Source organism: Capra hircus, chromosome 8 (assembly GCF_001704415.2).
Source record: "Capra hircus breed San Clemente chromosome 8, ASM170441v1, whole genome shotgun sequence".
NCBI lineage: Eukaryota > Metazoa > Chordata > Mammalia > Artiodactyla > Bovidae > Capra > Capra hircus.
Window position 1 is genome coordinate 39712170 of NC_030815.1, and position 21396 is coordinate 39733565.

The 21396-nt window shown below is 38.1% G+C and overlaps 1 long non-coding RNA gene across 1 annotated transcript; it reads left to right on the forward strand.

Annotated features, from left to right (window-relative positions):
* Positions 1477 to 21294, forward strand: LOC108636555. The gene is made up of 3 exons (XR_001918432.1): positions 1477 to 1513; positions 16534 to 16658; positions 21223 to 21294. It is a non-coding gene; the product is annotated as an uncharacterized LOC108636555 (long non-coding RNA).

The window sequence follows — 21396 nt, forward strand, 5'->3', positions numbered from 1 at the left end:
TCTCACATCCATACATGACCACTGGGAAAACCATAGCCTTGACTAGACGGACCTTTGTTGGCAAAGTAATGTCTTTGCTTTTCAATGTGCTATCTAGGTTGGTCATAACTTTCCTTCCAAGGAGCAAGCGTCTTTTAATTTCATGGCTGCAATCACCATCTGCAGTGATTTTGGAGGCCCCCCAAATAAAGTCTGACACTGTTTCCACTGTTTCCCCATCCACTTCCCATGAAGCGATGGGATCAGATGCTGTGATCTTCATTTTCTGAATGTTGAGCTTTAAGCCAACTTTTTCACTCTCCACTTTCACTTTCATCAAGAGGCTCTTCAGTTACTCTTCACTTTCTGCCATAATGGTGGTGTCATCTGCATATTTGAGGTTATTGATATTTCCATGTTAGGGAGAAATAAATTTATTGAGGGGCATTTGTACTTCATAAAATTATTGGGAAATTTGGAGTAAGAAACTCAAGTCTGATCTTTTAAGAACCATATTTCAAGATGGAGAAGCTACTGTCACCTTCAAGTCAGTTTAGAAACACTCTCCCTCTGATACTTTTCATGTTAACCTGAGCTACAGTTTCCTTCTGTAGTTTACCTCTGAATAAAAGTCTGGGATGGGAGTGCCTTATTGGTAGAAACTAAGTCATATGCTTGTATCCTAGCTGTGAGATACCCTGGGAAATAAAGTCTTACTTTTATTTAAACTTAACTTTGGAATATAAGGATATATAATATAAAAAAGTACTAAAATTTGGACAGGGTGTTCAAGAGTCTTTGGTAAGACAGATGTCTACTTCAAATACCTGATTTTATTTCATGCTTTCAAGACTCTATTTTCATCTCCGTTTTCCTAAATGTAAAGAAATGGTGGCTTTGAGAAATTAAATAGTATAATCTTACTAGCATGGGAAGTGAGCACAATTGTCCAGTAGTTTGAATGTTCTTTAGTACTGCCCTTCTTGGGAACTGGGGTGAAGGTTGACCTTTTCCAGTCCTGTGGCCACTCCTGGGTTTTCCAAATTTGCTAACATATTGAGTATAGACACTCTTTCTAAATATATTTTGAACTCAGGAAAGATAAAAAATTGTTGTTTTATGTCTAGTTTATATAGTCATATAGCATACTCTTTTAAGCAAGGTAAGTTTTATAGGTTGATGGATAACAGTATTTTGAATTTTTTAAATGAAAAATATATTGTTATTTTGGTGATTTATGAATGCATTTTTGAGAGAGAAAATATCACATTTTGTCAATACTTTTCAGGGGACAAAATCTATTTTGATAACTAAGTTTTTCTCACCACATGTCCCAATATATTGGGTCTAGAAATACCTGATTCATTGGTGGTATGCCACTTATTATTATTTTAGTAATGTAAATAGGGTGTTATGGCAGTTTTACACTTAGTCATTAATGAAGAACTCTGACAATATTCTGAAGTATTAAAATCTAATTTTTTCTTTTTAGGCTTTCTAACCAGATTTGAGTTAATACAGCTAGTGTCTCCAGGTAATGTGCCAATAAATGAATTTCTAAATTAGTTTTGTTGATGTTTTTGCCATTGAGTCGCTAAGTCATGTCCAACTTTTTGCGACCCTATGGATTGTAGCACACCAGGCTCCTCTCTCCTCAACTGTCTCCCAAAGTTTGCTCAGATTCATACCCACTGAATTGGTGATGCTATCTAACAATTTTAAAAGGATTTTGGCATGACACAATTGTGACTTGCATTTAAAAGTTGTACTTTCTGTAACACATGCTCCCTCTCCGCACCTGGTCTATTGAATTTTCCCCACTTTCAGAAGAGTAATTTTATGTCTTTGATATAGTAGTAAGCATAACTTGAACTGGTTCTTTGACTTTCCACTTTTTCACGGTTTTATGTAATAATCATCAAATAATTTTTTTAGTCCCGACTCAGCTTCTTTCAAGTATTTGCTTTTGACGGTGTTGTAATTTGTGGAGTGAGTGTGTGTGTGTGTGTGTGTGTGTGTGTGTGTGTCTGTGTCTGTGTCTGTGTCTGTGTCTGAGTTTAGCCCAAAGCCATCTTCTCTGTTGATGCTAGAACAGGGTTGACAAACTACAGCCCCCAGGCCAAATCCAGCTGTGGTCTGTTTTTGTATGACCCATGAGCTAAGATTGGCTTCCACATTTTAAAGAACTGAGATTTACTCATATACTATAAAATTCACCATTTTCAAGTATACAATTCAGTTATTTTTAGTATGTTCACAAGATTGTGTAGCCATCACCACTTATCTAGTTTTGGAATTTTTATTCCCTCCAAAGAAACCCAGTACTCATTAGCACTCACTCTTCATTCTTTCTTCCTTCCAACCCCTGGCCACCACTAATCTAATTTCTGTCTCTAATTGATTTGCTCATACTGGACTTTTCATGTAAATGGAATTAGGCAATTTGTGCCCTTTATGTCTGACTTCTTTCAGTTAGCAAAATGTTTTCAAAGTTCATCCTTGTTGTAGCATATATCAGTACTTCATTCCTTTTTATGACTAATGATCTTTTATATGAATATGCCATATTTTGTTTATCCACTCATCAACTGATGGACATTAGAGTTGCTTCCACTGTTTGGATATTATGAGTAGCACCTCTGTGAACATTCCTGTACAAGTTGTGTAAGTATGTGTTTTTAGTTCTCTTATATTTGGTTATATACCTAGGAGTGGAATTGATAGATCATATGGTAATTCCATGTTTAGCTTTTTAAGGAACTGCCAGCCAAACTGTCTGTGGTTTTTACATTTTTAAATGGTTGGAAAAAATTTTTTTAAAGAAAGAGATTTATTGATCAATGGAAATTATATGAAATTTGAATTTCATCATCTGTGATGTTTTTATCCACACTCATTCATAGAAGTGTTTATGGCTGCTTTTGTGTTAGTTACAATGAGAGTTGACTAGTTGTGACTATATGGCTTTCAAAGCTTAAAATACTTTACTCTCTGGCCCTTTGCAGAAAAAGTTTGTGACCTCTGTGCAGGAATCATGGGACTTGAGGAAAGCATTCTGTAATGCCTTTGTTTTGTGTTATGCAAGAGACCTGAGCTAGTGAGCAAGTAGTAACTGCCACCTGGTGACACCAATTCTCAGAGTTTCTCAATGTGGCTGATTATCTGGTGATTTTAAAGTCTGTGTGTGTGTGTGTTTGAGAAAGAGAGAGAAAGAGAGAGGATACCTAAAACTCAGAAACATTTCACATACTCTTCTGATCTTTGCTGCCATACATTTTACCTTTTCCTTTACCAACTTCACAGTTCTGACTTGTAAAAAGCACTCCCAAATCATGAAGGAACCTTTATTTATATTTTGATGATACTTGGTGGTCATGTTTCTTGATACTTTTCTGCGGTTAGAAAAACATATGGATATGGATTTTTTAAAGTAAATAAGGTCACATATATTGTCTTTTACTAGCTTCCCCAATTATATGTCACTGTTATATTGTAATTTTTTAAAACTAATTTTTAATTATGTATTTACTTTGTTTTCGGCTGTGCTGGGTCTTTGAAGCTGTGTGGCCTTTCTCTAATTGTGGCGAGCGGTGGCTACTCTTCATTGCAGTGTGTGGGCTTCTCATTGCACTGACTTCTCTTGTTGCTGAGCACAGATCTAGCGTGCACAGGCTTCAGTAGTTGCAGCACATGGGCTTAGTAGTTGCAGCTCCCAGGCTCTAGAGCACAGCCTCAATAGCTGTGGTGCATCAGCTTAGTTGCTCCCATGGCATGTGGAATCTTTCCAGATCAGGGATCAAACCAGTGTCTCCTGCATTGGCAGGCAGATTCTTTACCATTGAATCTTACCAGGGAAGTCCTTATATTGTAATTTTTAAAAACAGGCCAAAAAGCATTATTTTTTATATCATAAAATAATTTCATGAATTTATTTGTGCTTTTATAGGTCTATAAGAAGTATGTAAATAATATTTTTTGTTTTACCTTTTCACTCTAAATTGTTATGTATAGGTAACTTATTTGTCATTTTCAATAGCTATGTATTTTCCATAGCTTTACTATGAACCTTAAATTCATATTGTTGAACATTAGGATTTCTTTGTCTTTATATTTATAACAATTATTTTTTCTCCTGATATATTTGTAAAGAATAGAATTGCTAGATTGAACCGTATCTTATAACCTGGGAGTAAACTGATCCCCGGCAAGTTTCCATTATTTTTACTGCATTTGACATTATATAGTGTGCTTGCTCCCCATACCCTGGCTAATGCTGGATGCTATCATTTGGATTTTTTGTGTGTTTAAAAAGTATGTAATAATTTCTTTAAAATATATTTTAATAACCATATCTTTGGTCCCTTCTTTCTAGATATGATTTGTGACAACCTTAACATTTTAAATTTATTTCTTAAAAGTTTCCACTTTCCTATATTATAGTTTGTTTTGTTTCCTTCTGTATGACATGATAGTCAGCGTCCTTTGATTACCTGTGGAGCGATGTCTGGATATTAGCATTGCATTTTGGTGTACATTCCTGATATTTTCACCAAAGGTTTAAATCCGTTATACTTAAGAGTCAGACACAACTGAGCAACTTCACTTTCACTTTTCACTTTCATGCACTGGAGAAGGAAATGGCAGCCCACTCCAGTGTTCTTGCCTGGAGAATCCCAGGGACGGGGGAGCCTGGTGGGCTGCCGTCTATGGGGTTGCACAGAGTTGGACACGACTGAAGTGACTTAGCAGCAGCAGCAGCAGCAGATACTTAATACATATGTTTGCATTATTTTAATATTTCATTGAGTGAAATTTTCTTTTTCTTAAGAAAGCATGGGAGAAGGAGGTGAGCCTGGCAGATACCTCAGCTAAAGCAGAGGTGGCTGTGGAGGCTTTTCTGAAGACTGTGGCCCTGCTCACTGTGGTGGTTTTGGAGCAGATCAAGGGCCCCAATGGAGTGGACCCAGAGTCTGTCGTTCTTTCTTCTTCCTCTTGGTTTATTGGCCAAGGCAGGTCCTAAAAACAGACAAGAACCCTAAGATCTCAGTAGGTCTGAGGATGGACACTCTTATATATGTCTGTGGTTTCTTAAGTAGGTAGAACAGAGGGAAGAAGTGACAGGCTAAAATCAGGGCATTGAGTTTTTAATTTGACCCAGTTTTATGTTCAAACATAGATCATAAGTGACAAGTTATATTTTAGTTTGCTAATGAAATAGAAGCAGGACCAGGTCTTATTTAATTTTTTGTGAGTTAAAAAAGTTACCCAATAGCTAAATATTCTTATGGTAAAAATTTTAACTAACTAAATTATATAAAATAGTAAAAGGCCATATTTATCAACAATATTCATTGAAATAATTGCTATTAACAATTTGTTGTTTATCTTTTGTATTTAACATGTATAATGTATTTAGTATATTCAAACAATCCTAAAATATATAGATATATAGACAAACATACACTCACATATAAGCACATAAATATTAAATATATCTAATATTTAGTATATGTATATATATATACACATATCTATGCATATATATATACTCTCTCTATATATATAGGTAGAATATGTATTTCCTGAAACTTCAGATATATTTTTGACTGCCATTTGTTTTTTACTTGACTAGAAATCCATCTGTGAAAATGTTGCAAGAATAGTTCAAAACTGTAATGACTGGAGAGTGTTAAAACTGAATGCATGGTTATAGGTTATAACTTAGAAATTAATCAGATATAAAAGATACAAAGTGAAGGCTTTATTACACTTGTCTTCTTTTTCTTTATTATCCTTCAATTTCAGATTGTAATTTTAGTCATATTAAACTTGAATCATTCAATAGAATTAATTTTGTTCAGCTTCATATATATATAGATTGATCCATTAATTTGTGCAACATCTGTTTATTGGAGGTATACTCAGAAAATGCTCTACCCTGTGCCACTTCTTGGTATTATGCTGGTGGCACCAGACATAGAGTGGTGATGTGAGCCCTCTAGATCTGCTGGTTCTTGATTCTAGATAATTAAGTAAAAATGATTTTCTTAAAGTCTCAAGTGGACTGTGCTGTGGGGTCACATGGGCCACATTTAGGTTCTCAGGGATCAATTCTTCATTGGCTGAATTGTTACTTTTTAATTTTGTTGTCAGTATTACTGTGTCTGGTACTTTTTCGTAGCACTAAGACATATTCTGACCATTAAGTTTGTGAGATAAGTACCTCAGATTTGCGTAGGACTGTACTGCTAAAGAATGAAGAAATCTAGTAATTCGGATTAGAAGCAATAAAAACTCCTGGGTCTTCAGTTTACAAGGATGAGAAAAAGCAAATAGACATGGGGGCCAGCATAATCCTGTTTGACAATGAGCTTGGTGTTTTCTTTTATTGACCTCTTAAATAAAAACTTTGACTTTGGGATAAGTCATGTATATTCAGTCCAGCTTTTAACATACTCTTTTAATGGGCACCCATTCCCTGGATCAGAGCTTGATTTTATATACTTTGTAGGGATGTTTACTAGGCTTCAGCAAGGAAAGAACTCCTGCCTCAGATGATCTGGTTTTTCGCTTGTTTTAAGCATCTATTTACTCGTATTTGTTTTTTTGGTCTTCATTGCGTTGCACGGGCTTCTCATTGCAGAGGTTTCTCTTGCTGCAGAGCGTCGGCTCTAGGCATGTGGGTCCCAGCAGCTGCAGCACGCGGGCAGGCTCGGTAGCTGTGGTACGCAGGCTTAGTTGCTCCACGGTACGTGGAATCTTCCTGGACCAGGGATTGGACCTGTGTCTCCTGTTTTGGCAGGTGGATTCTTATCCACTGTGCTACCAGGGAAGTCCAGTGATCTAGTTTTGAATTCTTACTTTGCCATGTGGCATTAGGACAAGTGTCTTCAACTCTCAGAGCCTCAGTTACCTGTAAAGAGGTAATCAAATGAGACTCCATACTGGGAAGGAAACAAGCTGTCAGTTCTGATGTGCTCTACAAATATTAGCTATTTCTAGAACCAGTATTGTTATTAAAGTTATTATTTCTCTTAAAGTCTCATTTGTTTCATTTTCTGGGGAGATCTTTCTCACTGATGGCATTGATGACCTCCCTATCTGTGCCATTAGATTACTAAGAACACTGAGCTCTTTCAGACATTTCACTTGGCCTATGAGACTTGCTCAGCCTGTACATATGTTTATTTATTACTTATAACCTTGGCTCTTGCTGTAACATCCCCTTGGTGTTCTGACATTTTCACACTGGGTGGCAGTTTGGATCTTTAGAAGATGAGCAAACCAGAGAGACAGAATTGAAAAGCTTTACCGCCTTCTGTTCCTCTAACCCTATTTCAGTCTCACTTCTTTTTTTTTTTTTTTCAGTTTCTTTTTATTTCTGTGATTCCAAAGATAGCAGAACTCACTTTAAATTCTTGGACCTCCCATTTTTATCTTAATTCCTGCTAAATGTAGGAATAATAAGCAGTAGCTATCACTTTTTTTTTTCAGTGATGAGAACTAGCCAAAAACATATGAAAGAAAAAAGGAAAAGCCCGTGTTAGAGCATCATACCATGCATCCACGTATTCTCAGTAGGAACATATGGCTGAAAACACATGATATTCATGGAGGCCAGTAGTGCTGGGAACACTGCTGGGCTGGTGTCACAGAGCATTTGTGATCATGGGAGGTAAAGCCGGTCACTGTGTTCTGCTTCACATGTTTGTCATTTGTCCTCACAGTAGACCTAAGGGACAAGTGCTATTATGAATTCTGCATTTCCCTGAAGAGGAAAAGGAAGTTAAGAAATACACATGATTTACTCAAAGTCACATAGCTGGTAACTGGTGAAACAACGATTTGAACCAGCTCGGTCTGAACCTAGAAATAGTTTTTTACCACTGTGGTCTGGGCTTCATGAAAAAGTTGTGTTTTGATGCTAATAATGGGTGAAGAAATTGTTATTTCACTTCCCGTTTTCAGGTGACACTTTTGAGCCCTGATATGAGGAAGTCTATTTATGTCCAACAAAGGTAGGAGGTCATACCCATCACAGAAAGCGTTTTAAAAGGAACGTTGACAAAACAAGGCCTGGATGAAACTAATGAAGTAGAAGATTTATTTTAGAATTCCACCCACTTTGCCACCTCTCTCCCTATCTTCCTCTGAATCATCATTTTATTTTACTTATTTTGGCCGAGTTGCATGGCATATAGAATGTGGGGTCTTAGTTCTCTGACCAGGGATTGAACCCGTGCCCCGCTGCAGTGGAAATCCTGAGTCCTAACCACTGGACTGCCACAGTGCACTACCCTTTCTCATCATTTTAAATTATATGCTTATTTGAATAATTGTCTAATAATTACAGACTAAGTGTCAGGAGGACAGGTCTTGTATCCATCTTGTTCAGTATTCTCCATCCAGTGTCTAGAACTCCTGGCACACAGTATGTTCTCAATGCATATTTCTTGAATGTATGAATGAAAAGAAATTATTAAAAAATGAATGAATGATTTTAGAGAACATTTAGCCTGTGCCCCCCCCTTTTTTTTACAGTTGTGGAAACTCAGTCTTATAGAGCGTAACTAGTACATACTGAGTGGTTAATGTATTAATCATTATGTTCATTCATTCAAGAAGCAGTTTTAAAATAGTACTCACTATGCTCAGGCACATTGCACAGGCTTGGGACAGGGTTGGTGCACTTTACCACTCCTTTCTTTCTTTTCATAAATTTTATTTTTAATTGGAGGATAATTGCTTTACAGTATTGTATTGTTTTCTGCTGTACAAGAACATGAATCAGCTAAGAGTATATATATATATCCCCTCCCTCTTGAACCTCCCTCCACCCTTCCCCCCATCCCACTCGTCTAAGTTTCCACTCATTTCTGGACATTGTGATTCAGTTTTAATATGTCTGTCTTGAATGATATCTCAAGGGACCTATGAAAGATGCTGACAGTATGATTCCTTTTCAGGCAAGATTGTCTTGGCTGAGCCCTGTACTAGTAACTGACACCTAAGCTCACTCCTTTCTAGGGACAATCTTGGCAGGAATTTAATGATGGATGGAAGAGTTACTGCTTTCATGGAGCATTCATGGTAGCAGATAATGAATGAATGCCTGAACAAAAATAGCAGTTAGTGATAACTATTAGGTTGAAAGTAATATAGGGGAATATGGTAGGGAGTGACAGGGTCCTGTAGGTTGGGTTGCTCCCTTTCTAATGAGGTGACATTTAAACCAAGATCTGTCATTCATTGATAAACCTAGACACTGTATTGAAAAGTAGAGACATTACTCTGTCAACAAAACTCTGTATAGTCAAGACTATGGTCTTCCCAGTGATCAAATATGATTATGAAAGCTGGACCGTAAAGAAGGCAGAGCGCCAAAGAAATGATGCCTTCAAACTGTGGTGCTAGAGAAGACTCCTCAGAGTCCCTTGGACAACAGGGAGATTAATCTTAAGTCAACTTTAAGTCAATCTTAAGGGAAATCAACCCTGAATACTCACTGGAAGGACTGATGCTGAAGTTGAAACTCCAGTATTTTGGTCATCTAATGTGAACAATTTCTTGTGATCCACACAGTCAAGAGGTTTTGGCATAGTCAATAAAGCAGAAGTAGAAAGTTTTTCTGGAACTCTGTTGCTTTTTCGTTGATACAACGGATGTTGGCAATTTGATCTCTAGTTCCTCTGTCTTTTATAAGTCCAGCTTGAACATCTGGAAGTTCACAGTTCACATACTATTGAAGCCTGGCTTGGAGAATTTTGAGCATTACTTTGCTAGGATGTGAGATGAGTGCAATTGTGCAGTAGTTTGAGCACTCTTTGGCATTGCCCTTCTTTGAGATTGGAATGAAAACTGACCTTTTCCAGTCCTGTGGCCACTCCTGAGGTTTCCAAATTTGCTGGCATATTGAGTGCAGCACTTTCACAGCATCATCCTTCAGGATTTGAAATAGCTCCACTGGAATTCCATCACCTCCATTAGTTTTGTTCATAGTGATGCTACTGAAGGCCCACTTGACTTCCCATTCCAGGATGTCTGGCTCTAGGTGAGTGATCATACCATCATGATTATCTGGGTCATGAAGATCATTTTTGTTAGTTCCTCTGTGTATCTTCTGTGTATTCTTGCCACCTCTTCTGCTTCTGCTAGGTCCATACCATTTCTGTCCTTTATTGAGCCCATTTTTGCATGAAATGTTCCCAGTATCTCTAATTTTCTTGAAGAAATCTCTGGTCTTTCCCATTCTGTTGTTTTCCTCTATTTCTTTGCATTGATCACTGAGGAAGACTATCTTATCTCTCCTTGCTATTCTTTGGAACTCTGCATTCAGATGGGTATATCTTTCCTTTTTTCCTTTGCCTTTAGCTTCTCTTCTTTTCATAGCTATTTTTAAGGTCTCCTCAGACAACCATTTTGCCTTTTTGCATTTCTTTCCCTTGGGGATGGTCTTGATCACTGCCTCTTGTACAATGTCACGAACCTCTGCCCATAGTTCTTCAGGTACTCTGTCTATCAGATCTAATCCCTTGAATCTATTTGTCACTTCCACTTTATATCCTAAGGGATTTTATTTAGGTCAGACCTGAATGGTCTACTGGTTTTTCCTACTCAATTTAAGTCTGAATTTGGCAATAAGGAGTTCATGATCGGAGCCAGTCAGCTTCTGGTCTTGTTTTTCCTGCCTGTATAGAGCTTCTCCATCTTTGGCTGCAAAGAATATAATCAGTTTGATTTCAGTACTGACCATCTGGTGATGTCCATGTGTAGAGTTGTCTCTTGTGTTGTTGGAAGAGGATGTTTTCTATGACCAGTGTGTTCTCTTGGCAAAACTCTATTAGCCTTTGTCCTGCTTCATTCTGTACTCCTAGGCCAAATTTGCCTGTTACTCCAGCTATTTCTTGACTTCCTACTTTTACATTCCCATCCCCTATAATGAAAAGAACATCTTTTTTGGATGTTAGTTCTGAAAGGTCTTGTAGGTCTTCAAAGAACCATTTAATTTCAGCCTCTGGTCAGAGCATGGACTTGGATTATTGTGATATTGAATGGTTTGCGTTGGAAATGAACAGAGATCATTCTGTTGTTTTTGAGATTGCATCCAAGTACTGCATTTTGGGCTCTTTTGTTGACTATGAGGGGTACTCCAGTTCTTCTAAGGGATTCTTGCCCACAGTAGTAGGTATAATGGTCATCTGAGTTAAATTCACCCGTTCCAGTCCATCTTAGTTCGCTGATTCATAAAATGTCAATGTTCACTCCTGCCATCTCCTGTCTGACCATTTCCAATTTGCGTTGATTCATGGACCTAACATTCCAGGTTCCTATGCAATATTGCTCTTTACAGCATCAGACTTTACTTCCATCACCAGTCACTTCCACAGCTGGGTGTTGTTTTTGCTTTGGCTCTTTCTTTTCATTCTTTCTGGAGTTATTTCTCCACTGATCTCCAGTAGCATATTGGGCACCTACCGACCTGGGGAGTTCATCTTTCAGTGTTGTATCTTTTTACCTTTTCATACTGTTCATGGGTTCTCAAGGCAAGAATACTGAAGTGGTTTGCCATTCCCTTCCTTTTTTTTTTTTTTTTTTAGTTTTTTATTTTTTAAATTTTAAAATCTTTAATTCTTACATGAGTTCCCAAACATGAACCACCCTCCCACCTCCCTCCCCATAACATCTCTCTGGGTCATCCCCATGCACCAGCCCCAAGCATGCCTTTCCCTTCTCCCGTGGACCACATTCTGTCAGAACTCTCCACCATGACCCATCTGTCTTGGGTGGCCTTACATGGCATGGCTCATAGTTTCATTGAGTTAGACAAGGCTGTGGTCCATGTGATCAGATTGGTTAGTTCTCTGTGATTGTGGTTTTCAGCTCTCTGATGGAGAAGGATAAGAGGCTTATGGAAGCTTCCTGATGGGAGAGACTGACTGAGGGGGAATCTGGGTCTTATTCTGATGAGTGGGTCCATGCTCAGTAAATCTTTAGTCCAATTTTCTGTTGAAAGGCAGGGCTATGTTCCCTCCCTGTTTGACCTGAGACCAAACTATGGTAGAAGAAAAATAGAGGAAAACAATAGAATGGGAAAGACTAGAGATCTCTTCAAGAAAATTAGAGATACTGGGAACATTTCATGCAAAAATGGGCTCAATAAAGGACAGAAATGGTATGGACCTAGCAGAAGCAGAAGAGGTGGCAAGAATACACAGAAGATACACAGAGGAACTAACAAAAATGATCTTCATGACCCAGATAATCATGATGGTATGATCACTCATCTAGAGCCAGACATCCTGGAATGGGAAGTCAAGTGGGCCTTCAGTAGCATCACTATGAACAAAACTAATGGAGGTGATGGAATTCCAGTGGAGCTATTTCAAATCCTGAAGGATGATGCTGTGAAAGTGCTTCACTCAATATGCCAGCAAATTTGGAAAACTCAGGAGTGGCCACAGGACTGGAAAAGGTCAGTTTTCATTCCAATCCCAAAGAAAGGCAATGCCAAAGAGTGCTCAAACTACCACACAGTTGCACTCATCTCACATGCTAGTAAAGTAATGCTCAAAATTCTCCAAGCCAGGCTTCAATAGTATGTGAACTGTGAACTTCCAGATGTTCAAGCTGGATTTATAAAAGACAGAGAAAATAGAGATCAAATTGCCAACATCCATTGTATCATCGAAAGAGCAAGAGAGTTCCAGAAAGACTTCTGCTTTATTGACTATGCCAAAGCCTTTGACTGTGTGGATCACCACAAATTGTGGAAAATTCTTAAAGAGATGGAAATACCAGACCACCTGACCTGCCTCTTGAGAAATCTGTATGTAGGTTAGGAAACAACAGTAATAACTGGACATGGAAATACAGACTTTCAAAATTGGGAAAGGAGTATATCAAGGCTGTATATTGTCACCCTGCTTATTTAACTTATATGCAGAGTACATCTTGAGAAATGCTGGGCTGGATAAAGCACAAGCTAGAATCATGATTGCCAGGAGAAATATCACTAACCTCAGATATGCAGATGACACCACCCTTATGGCAGAAAGTGAAGAAAAACTAAAGAACTTTTTGATGAAAGTGAAAGAGGAGAGTGAAAAAGTCGGCTTAAAGCTCAGCATTCAGAAAACTAAGATCATAGCGTCTTGTCCCATCACTTCATGGCAAACAGATGGGGAAACAGTGGAAACAGTGTCAGACTTTATTTTTCTGGGCTCCAAAATCACTGCAAATGGTGCCTGCAGCCATGAAATTAAAAGAGGCTTGCTCTTTGTAAGAAAAGTTATGACCAACCTAAACAGCATATTGAAAAGCGAGACATTACTTTGCCAACCTAGGTCCATATAGTCAAAGGTGTGGTTTTTCCAGTAGTCATGTATGGATGTGAGAGTTGGACTATAAAGAAAGCTGAGCACTAAAGAATTGATGCTTTTGAACTGTGGTGTTGGAGCAGACTCTTGAGAGTCCCTTGGACAACAAGGAAATCTACCCAGTCCATCCTGAAGGAAATCAGCCCTGAATATTCGTTCGTAGGACTGATGTTGAAGCTGAAACTCCAATACTTTGGCCACCTGATTCAAAGAACCGACTCATTGAAAAAGACCCTGATGCTGGGAAAGATTGAAGGTGGGAGGAGAAGGGGACAACAGAGGATGAAATGGTTGGATGGCATCACCAACTCAATGGACATGAGCTTGAATAAACTCCAGGAGTTGGTGATGGACAGGGAGGCCTGGCATGCTGCAGTCCATGGGGTCGCAGTCAGACATGACTGAACTAACTAGTGCAAATGGCTGCCTCATTGGAAAAGTCCCTGATGCTGGGAAAGATTGATAGTAGAAAGAGAAAAGGGCATCAGAGGATGAGATGGCTGGATGGCATCACTGATGCAATGAACATGAACTTGGGTAAACTTCGGGAGATGGTGAGGGACAGGGAGGTCTGGCATGCTTCAGTCCTTGGGGTTGCAAAGAGTCAGACCTGGCTGGGTGACTGAACAACAACAAGTGTCTTCATTAGGCCATGCATCTAGGGAAAAAGCAGGACAAACATTGAAGGTAGATGTATGTGTTTGAGGGACAGCAAGAAGGGCTGAAGGGATGCTATGGAGTCATTAAGGAGAGTGGTAATGAAGTAGGAGAGGTTATTAGAGTCTTAAAGGCTAGGATGAGATACTTTTATTTTATTCTAATATGATAGCAAGCCTGTTGGAAGATTTTAAGTAGGTCAGAGTCAAAATCTGAAATAATGTCATGGTATGTGAAGAATAGATTTGAGTACAGGGAGAATGAAAGCAGGGAGACTAGCTAGCTAGGAGGTCATGGTGGCAGTCCAGGAGAGAGGAGGTGGGGGTTTAGACCATGGTGGTAGCTGTAACAATAGAAGAGAATAGAATTTAGATTAATTTTGAAGATGTAGTCAACAGGACTTGCTAATGGATGACTATAAGGAGTGAAAGAGTGGAACAAAGGATAGAGCTTGGAGTATTGGATTGATTAACTAGACCTGGTTCCTCTAATAGGAAGGTATGGGAGAGCTTATTTGTGGAAAAAATCAAGTTCTCTTTTGGACCTGTTTTGTTGGAGATGGGCTTCCCCGGGTGGCGCTAGTGGTAAAGAACCTGCCAATGCAGAAGACAGACGCAAGTTCATTCCCTGAATCAGGACTATCCCCTGAAAGAGACAGCGGCAACCCACTCCAGGGTTCTTCCCTGGAGAATCCCATGGATAAAGGAGCCTGGTGGGCTATATAGTCTGTAGTATGTTAGAAATACTGTAAGATACTGTTAGTGTTTCTTACAGTATCTCTAACATACTACATAATATCTCAACAGGATGGAAAGGAAGAAAGAATGTTTTGTAAGAAATAGCATAAGCTGAGGAAGTACATAGCAGAGGAGGGAAAGACATATCAGTTCATTGTGGCTGGAGCATGTTTTTGAAGGGAGGAGTAGAAAAATATGATGAAAAATGTAGAATACATTCTTTTTGCACTTTGATCCTTGTTAGAATCTAACATTCATATTAAATGGAATATGTAGGAAGACATTAAGCCATCAGATTATTTGATGTAAGGTTGATTATTTTGTACATTTGAGATAACAAAAAGTACCCTCATTCAAGTTTCTCTCACAAGTAAAGTAAGAATCACTAAACAGTAAAGCTCCCTCACTGACTACAATTACTTTTTGATGGTGCTCTTGGTCCAAACCACTGTGTAGCACCTTCTTTGTAGGCAAGGGGGTCTAAGATGGTAGCTTTTCTGTCCTTTAGCTCAGTGATTCTTAATCATATTGCACCTGAAATGATCTTTTGATGATGAGTATTTTGTATTATCCTTTTGACCATATTGAAATAATATTCATCGGTAATATGTGCTATGCTAAGTCTCTTCAGTTGTGTTTGACTGTAATCCCATAGACTGTAGCCCAACAGGGTCCTCTGTCCTTGGGATTTTCTAGGCAAGAATACTAGAGTATATTGCTTCCTCCAGGGGATCTTCCCCACCCAGGGATCAAATCTGCGTCTCTTATGTCTCCTGCATTGGCAGGCTGGTTCTTCACCACCTGGGAAGCCCCACAGATAATATAACCAACTTTATATAGCTCGCTGCAAATAATTTGTGTTATATTCAGCCATAATATAAAGGAGAAGTACAAAGAAAAGTGATTTAGAATAAAATGAGATGTATACTAACATGTAAATATTGAGCAAGGTATAGTATTTGGTATATAGTATTTATAGTATTCAAATTTGTAGTATTTGTAGTATTCGCAGTGCCGAAAGGATCTTGGTAAAGATTTAGACAAAGCAAAATACAGTTGTTCCTTAGTTTTCATGGTACCTGCATTCCTGAAAATTCAGTGTATTTTTAAATTGTGCAAAAAATAAAAAATGCTTTGTGTTTATATGTAACAGTTAGGTTCCAGGCTCAGATAATTGTAAAAAGGTTTTCTTGCCTGAAAGGATGTCTGTAGGATGTTAGAAAGTTATGCAGGAGTGTCTTGGGCACTCCTCTGGTTCCTGCCCTTGAAATTTCCCCACAGATTTACAAAATGTTCCTGGGGTTGGTATCAGTACTGCTGAGAGCCACAGCTCTGGCTTTTCTCTAGGCCACTGGGACACTGACATTCCTGCACCACAGAATCTACTGAACCCTAGTCTACACTGTAACCTTTGGGTGAACAGAGCATTGTCCACCTTGTTCCTGCTCTATCCCTAGGACCTGGCCCATGGTATGTCCTTAGAAAACATTTGTCAAAGTGAAGAATGGAAGGATGGATGGATGGAAAGAGATGTTCTTTTTTATTTTATTTTGGGGAGCAACCCTTTAGATCAATGCTTGGGAAGGCATTTGAAAATCATGCATGAGATAAAAAGTAGTAGAAGACATCGCCTCTTGAATACCAGGTGCTGTGATCAAAATATCTGTTTTTATCTGAGTGTTGTCTCTGCCATCAATGGTCCAACTTTTATTTAGTTTAAATGATGTAGATAACATCATTTTCAGAATATATATCTACTCATGCATTTTCTCCTTCATTTGTAGTGTGGCAAGAGTTGGCCTACTATGAAGAAAACACACGGGACTTTCTCTTCCCTGAGCCACGGCTGACACCTTCGCACCCTGGGATGTGTAGGGAGGTGCTCATGAAGACAGTTGAAGGCTTCCCAGTAAGTGACCGGTGCCTAGCTAGGCTTCTGTTGGGAAAGGGATTCTTGGAACCTGAATGTTTTATTGCTAATAGGACCTGTTTGTGGGCAGATCACTTCATCTTGGTTAGTGCCCCTTTATTCTCTTTAGCAGCCCTGATGAGATGCCCACTCAAAGTACTAAATGATGCCGATTCCCACTATTGATCTGAGATGTGGGAGTCTTGTCTGACCAGGCTAAGTCACTGCCATATTCACATTACCACATAGTTATAAAAGGCTTACTTCTTTCACCTCCTCTTCTTTTTTTTAAATTTAGATATTTTTAAAGTATAGTTGCTTTATAATGTGTTAGTTTCTGGTAGTACAGCAAAGTGATTCAGTTATATATATATATGATATATATTATTATTCAGTTATATAAATTATATGTAATGATATACACTGTTATATATTCTTTTTCACATTCTTTTCCATTATGGTTTATTACAGAATATTGAATATAGTTCCCTGTGCTATACTAGGACCTTGTTTATTTTGTATATAGTAGTTTGTATCTGCTAATCCCAAACTGTTAATTTATCCCCCCTCACCTCTCTTTCCCTGTGGTAACCATAAGTTTGGTAACCATATCTCTGTTTTATCATCTCCTGTTAATGCAGACGAACTGAAAGACGTAGCACCAGTTTAGTTAATCATAGCTATTGGTTTAGTAACAATACCAGTAAAAGAGAGTAGTGCTGCCTGTGTGTGTGCTCAGTTGCTCAGTCATGTCCAACTCTCTGTGCTGCTGTGGACTGTAAGGGCTCCTCTGTCCATGAGATTATTCAGGCAGGAATACTGGAGTGAGTTGCCATTTCCTTCTCTGGGGGATCGTCTCAACTCAGGGATCAAACCCGCATCTCCTACACTGGCAGGTGGACTTGCTTTGGTTTTTTTCATGTGATATCTTATTTTCTTCATAACTGTTCTTAAGTCAGCCAAGGCAGGTATTATGGTCTCCACTTAATGGAGGGGAAACTGACAAGAGGTTCACAGGCTGATATTTTTTAAATTTATTTATTTTTAATTGAAGGATAATTGCTTTACAGTGTTGTGTTGGTTTCTACCATACATCAACATGAATTAGCCATAGGTATACATTTGTCCCCTCCCTCTTGAACCTCTGTCCCACCTCACACCTTCTATACTGTCACAGAACACTAGGTTCAGCTCCTATGTCATACAGCAAATTCCCACTGGCTATCTATTTTATATATGGTAAAGTATACGTTTCAATGCTACTTTCTCAGTTTGTCCCACCCTTTCTTTCCCCTGCTGTGTCCACAGATCTCTTCTCCATGTCTGTATCTCTATTTCTGCCCTGCAAATAGGTTCATCAGTACCATTTTTTCCAGATTCTGTATATATTCATTGATATATGATATCCATTTTTCTCTTTCTGATTTACTTCATTCTGTATAATAGGCTCTGGGTTCATCCACCTCAAGTACTGACTCAAATTCATTTCTTTCTATGGCCGAGTAATATTCCATTGTATAAATGTACCACAGCTGCTTTATCCATTCGTCTGTTGATGGACATCTAGGTTGCTTCCAGGTCCCGGCTATTGTAAACAATGCTGCAATGAACATTGGGGTGCATGTGACAGACTGATATTATTGAGGGATCTTAAAAGATATGGCAGTTACTAGTACAGCAGTTACTGTTTCGGGGGCATTATCTGAACCCAAGTTCAAAATATTACTTTTGTTATTATCTGGGATGATTTTTAACATTGCAGAAACTCTGAAAGTTTTCTCTACTTTTATGTCCCTTGAATGACCTCTCTTTTAAGGGCTACATCTTTGTAAATTAGAAGAAGCATATTTAATACTCAAGTTTTCTGTTACTACTCCATGAGTGGCTATTATTTTAATTTAGTGAGTTGTTATTGTCTCCATTTGAGAGTTCTGTGAAGAATAGATGGCATGTAGAACCCCTGTTTCTATGTTGTTTATGATGACAGGACTTCTAGTTTTGATACTTCAAACACCAAGCATTCATCAAAAGTTCTCCCTGGGAACTAAGATCCTGCAAGCTGTGCTGCATGGTCAAAAAAAAAACGTTCTCCTAATCAGGGTTCCTGATGGCCATAACTTTAAGCCCTCCATAATCTTTGAAGATCTGGTGAATATCACTGACATCATTTTTTTTTTCCCTCAGAGATGTTCTTTGTGTATCACTTATATCCATGGTACTTGTGAGATGCTTGCCTTTATTATTTTGAATTATTGAGAGTTTGCTCTTCAGAAGCAGAAAGGGGATTAAAAACTGGTGAGAATTAGGTGGGAGATACTCTTTACATTAATTTGATTTGCCCAAGTTTTCTATTAAATAAATTCCATTTGCAAACATTGGGCTGGTATCCAGCTAAGTATCAAGACAAGAAGAAAGACACTTTCTCATATTTTCCCAGATGTTATCTCTGTTTAACTTTATAGGCATAATTAGGAAGAAGAACCTACAGGAAGTTTTATTTGTAGTTATTCATAAATGCAGGTAATCATAAGAGAAAGAGCTTTAACACTGTTGAGGAAGATCTTCATGCATTAGAGGTAAAGTATCAGTTATTTCAATGAAGTTAAAGTATATTTTAAACAATTTGTGAAGAGATAGAGAGCTCAATTTCTCTCAAATATTCTATAAGGAAAAATAAAACAAATTGCTGAAGTTTTACTAACGGCTGATATTCATTGCATTCTCACTAGATGCCAGGCCCTGTGTTGAGTATTGTCTTATTCAATCCTTTTTAACCCTGCAAGCTGGCTATTATTGGTTTCCTCATTTAAGGCATGGGGAAGCTGGTATGGAGAATTTATAAAGGGTACTCAGAGTCACAGAACTGGTGAGCAATGGATCTAGGATTCTCACACTGGTCTGTTGTGCTTTGAAGTTTGCACTCAATCACTGCCTTATGCTAATTCTCTCATTTTTATTTCAGCCCAGGGTCCAATTTCTTTTCATTAATGTTATAGGACATGAGAATGAATGACACGGGAAGGTCAGACAAATTATTCACTTCATTTATTTTCTGTTATTAGTTCATTAAGAATTAGATTTATTTTCTCCAGTACAATGTGACTTTTTCTTTGTACTTTCATATTTTTTTTCATTTCACTTGTTACCCTAACAGCCTTTTTTTCCTCCTTTTCCTGCTGAGGTCAAGAATATTGAGGGGGGATTATAATCTGTGTTTTTTGGTTGTTGTTGTTAGGTAAAGACTGAATTTGTAAATTAGGCAGAAAGAATATTGTTTTTACTTATTAATTTTTAGTTAATAATTTTAATTTTTCCTTAGTGTTTAGGTACTCTGAGTACCCTTTATAAATTTTTCCTTAGTGATTCTAAAAAAATCCTACTGTTAAATCCAATTATTGACCTAACCATCATTACCACTATCCCATTGCTAAGGGGATTGCACAGGATATAGCCTGTAAATTTCAGCTCTAAACTGTTATGCTAAAATGAGTACTTATATGAAAAAGAAAATACATTCCTCCTTATTGTCTGTAAGTCACCACCGGGAGCTGAAATGAAATAGGTGAACAAGATTGCGTTACAGACTGTGGATTCCTTACTGTTAGGGGACCCTCCTCCTCCTCTCTGGGCTAAGTAGAGCTTCATGTAGAGTGGCTAAGTATAGACTTAGGTTATCTGGGTTCAAGCCCAGTTTTGTCACTCAATGGCTGTGTGATTTTGGGTAAATTACTTATCTCCGTGTACCTTAGTTTATTCTTCTGTAAAATGGGACTGATAATAGTTCTTCCCTTTTAGGGTTATTATGAGGGTTGAATGAGGTAATATATGTATGTGTGTGTGTTAGTCACTCAGTGGTCTCCAACTCTTTGCAACCCCATGGACTGGAGCCCTCTAGGCTCCTCTGTCCATAGGATTCTCCAGGCAAGAATACTGGAGTAGGTTGCAAATTCCTTCTCCAACGGATCTTCCCCACCCAGAGATTGAATCCGGTAACCTGCATCTTTGGCATCGCAGATGGATTCTTTACCACTGAGCAACCAGGGAAGCCCAAAGCAACTATACCCCAGTACAAGTGTTTTAAAAATGGTATTGTTAACTATGTCACATTGTTGTACATTCCATTTCTAGAACATATTCATTTTGCCTAACTGAAATTTTATATCCTTTGACTTAACTTTTCCCTTTTCCCCTCATCCTCCAGCTCTTGGCAACCAGCATTCTATTAGCTGTTTCTTTGAGTTTGACTATTTCAGATTCCACATATAAGTGAAATATGCAGTGTTTATCTTTTTGTGTCTGGCTTATTTCATTTAGTATAGTGTCCTCTAGTTTCTTCTGTGCTGTCACAAATGGCAGGATTTCCTTCTCTTTAAAGGCTGAATAATATTCCATTATATATGTATATATATATATATATATATTTGTTAGGTATATATTTTAGACAGTGTGTGTAGATTATTCCAGCTACACAAAAGAGCATTTAGGTTCTTGGATAATTTCACATTAGGATAGGATGAGTAAAGACCTTCTTTCCAATAATTTTATTTGTTTCTTTTATTTTCAGGGCATTGCTCCTAAAATAGAGTTTTCTACAAGGACAGCCATCAGAGAACGTGTGTTTCTCCATAGAAACAGATTTTTTGTAAGTATAATAAAGAATCCAGAGATAGAAATGTCAGCGATTTCTCTACAAATTTAAAGAATTTCAACCTCAGCTTGGTTTACCAAGTTTAGATGC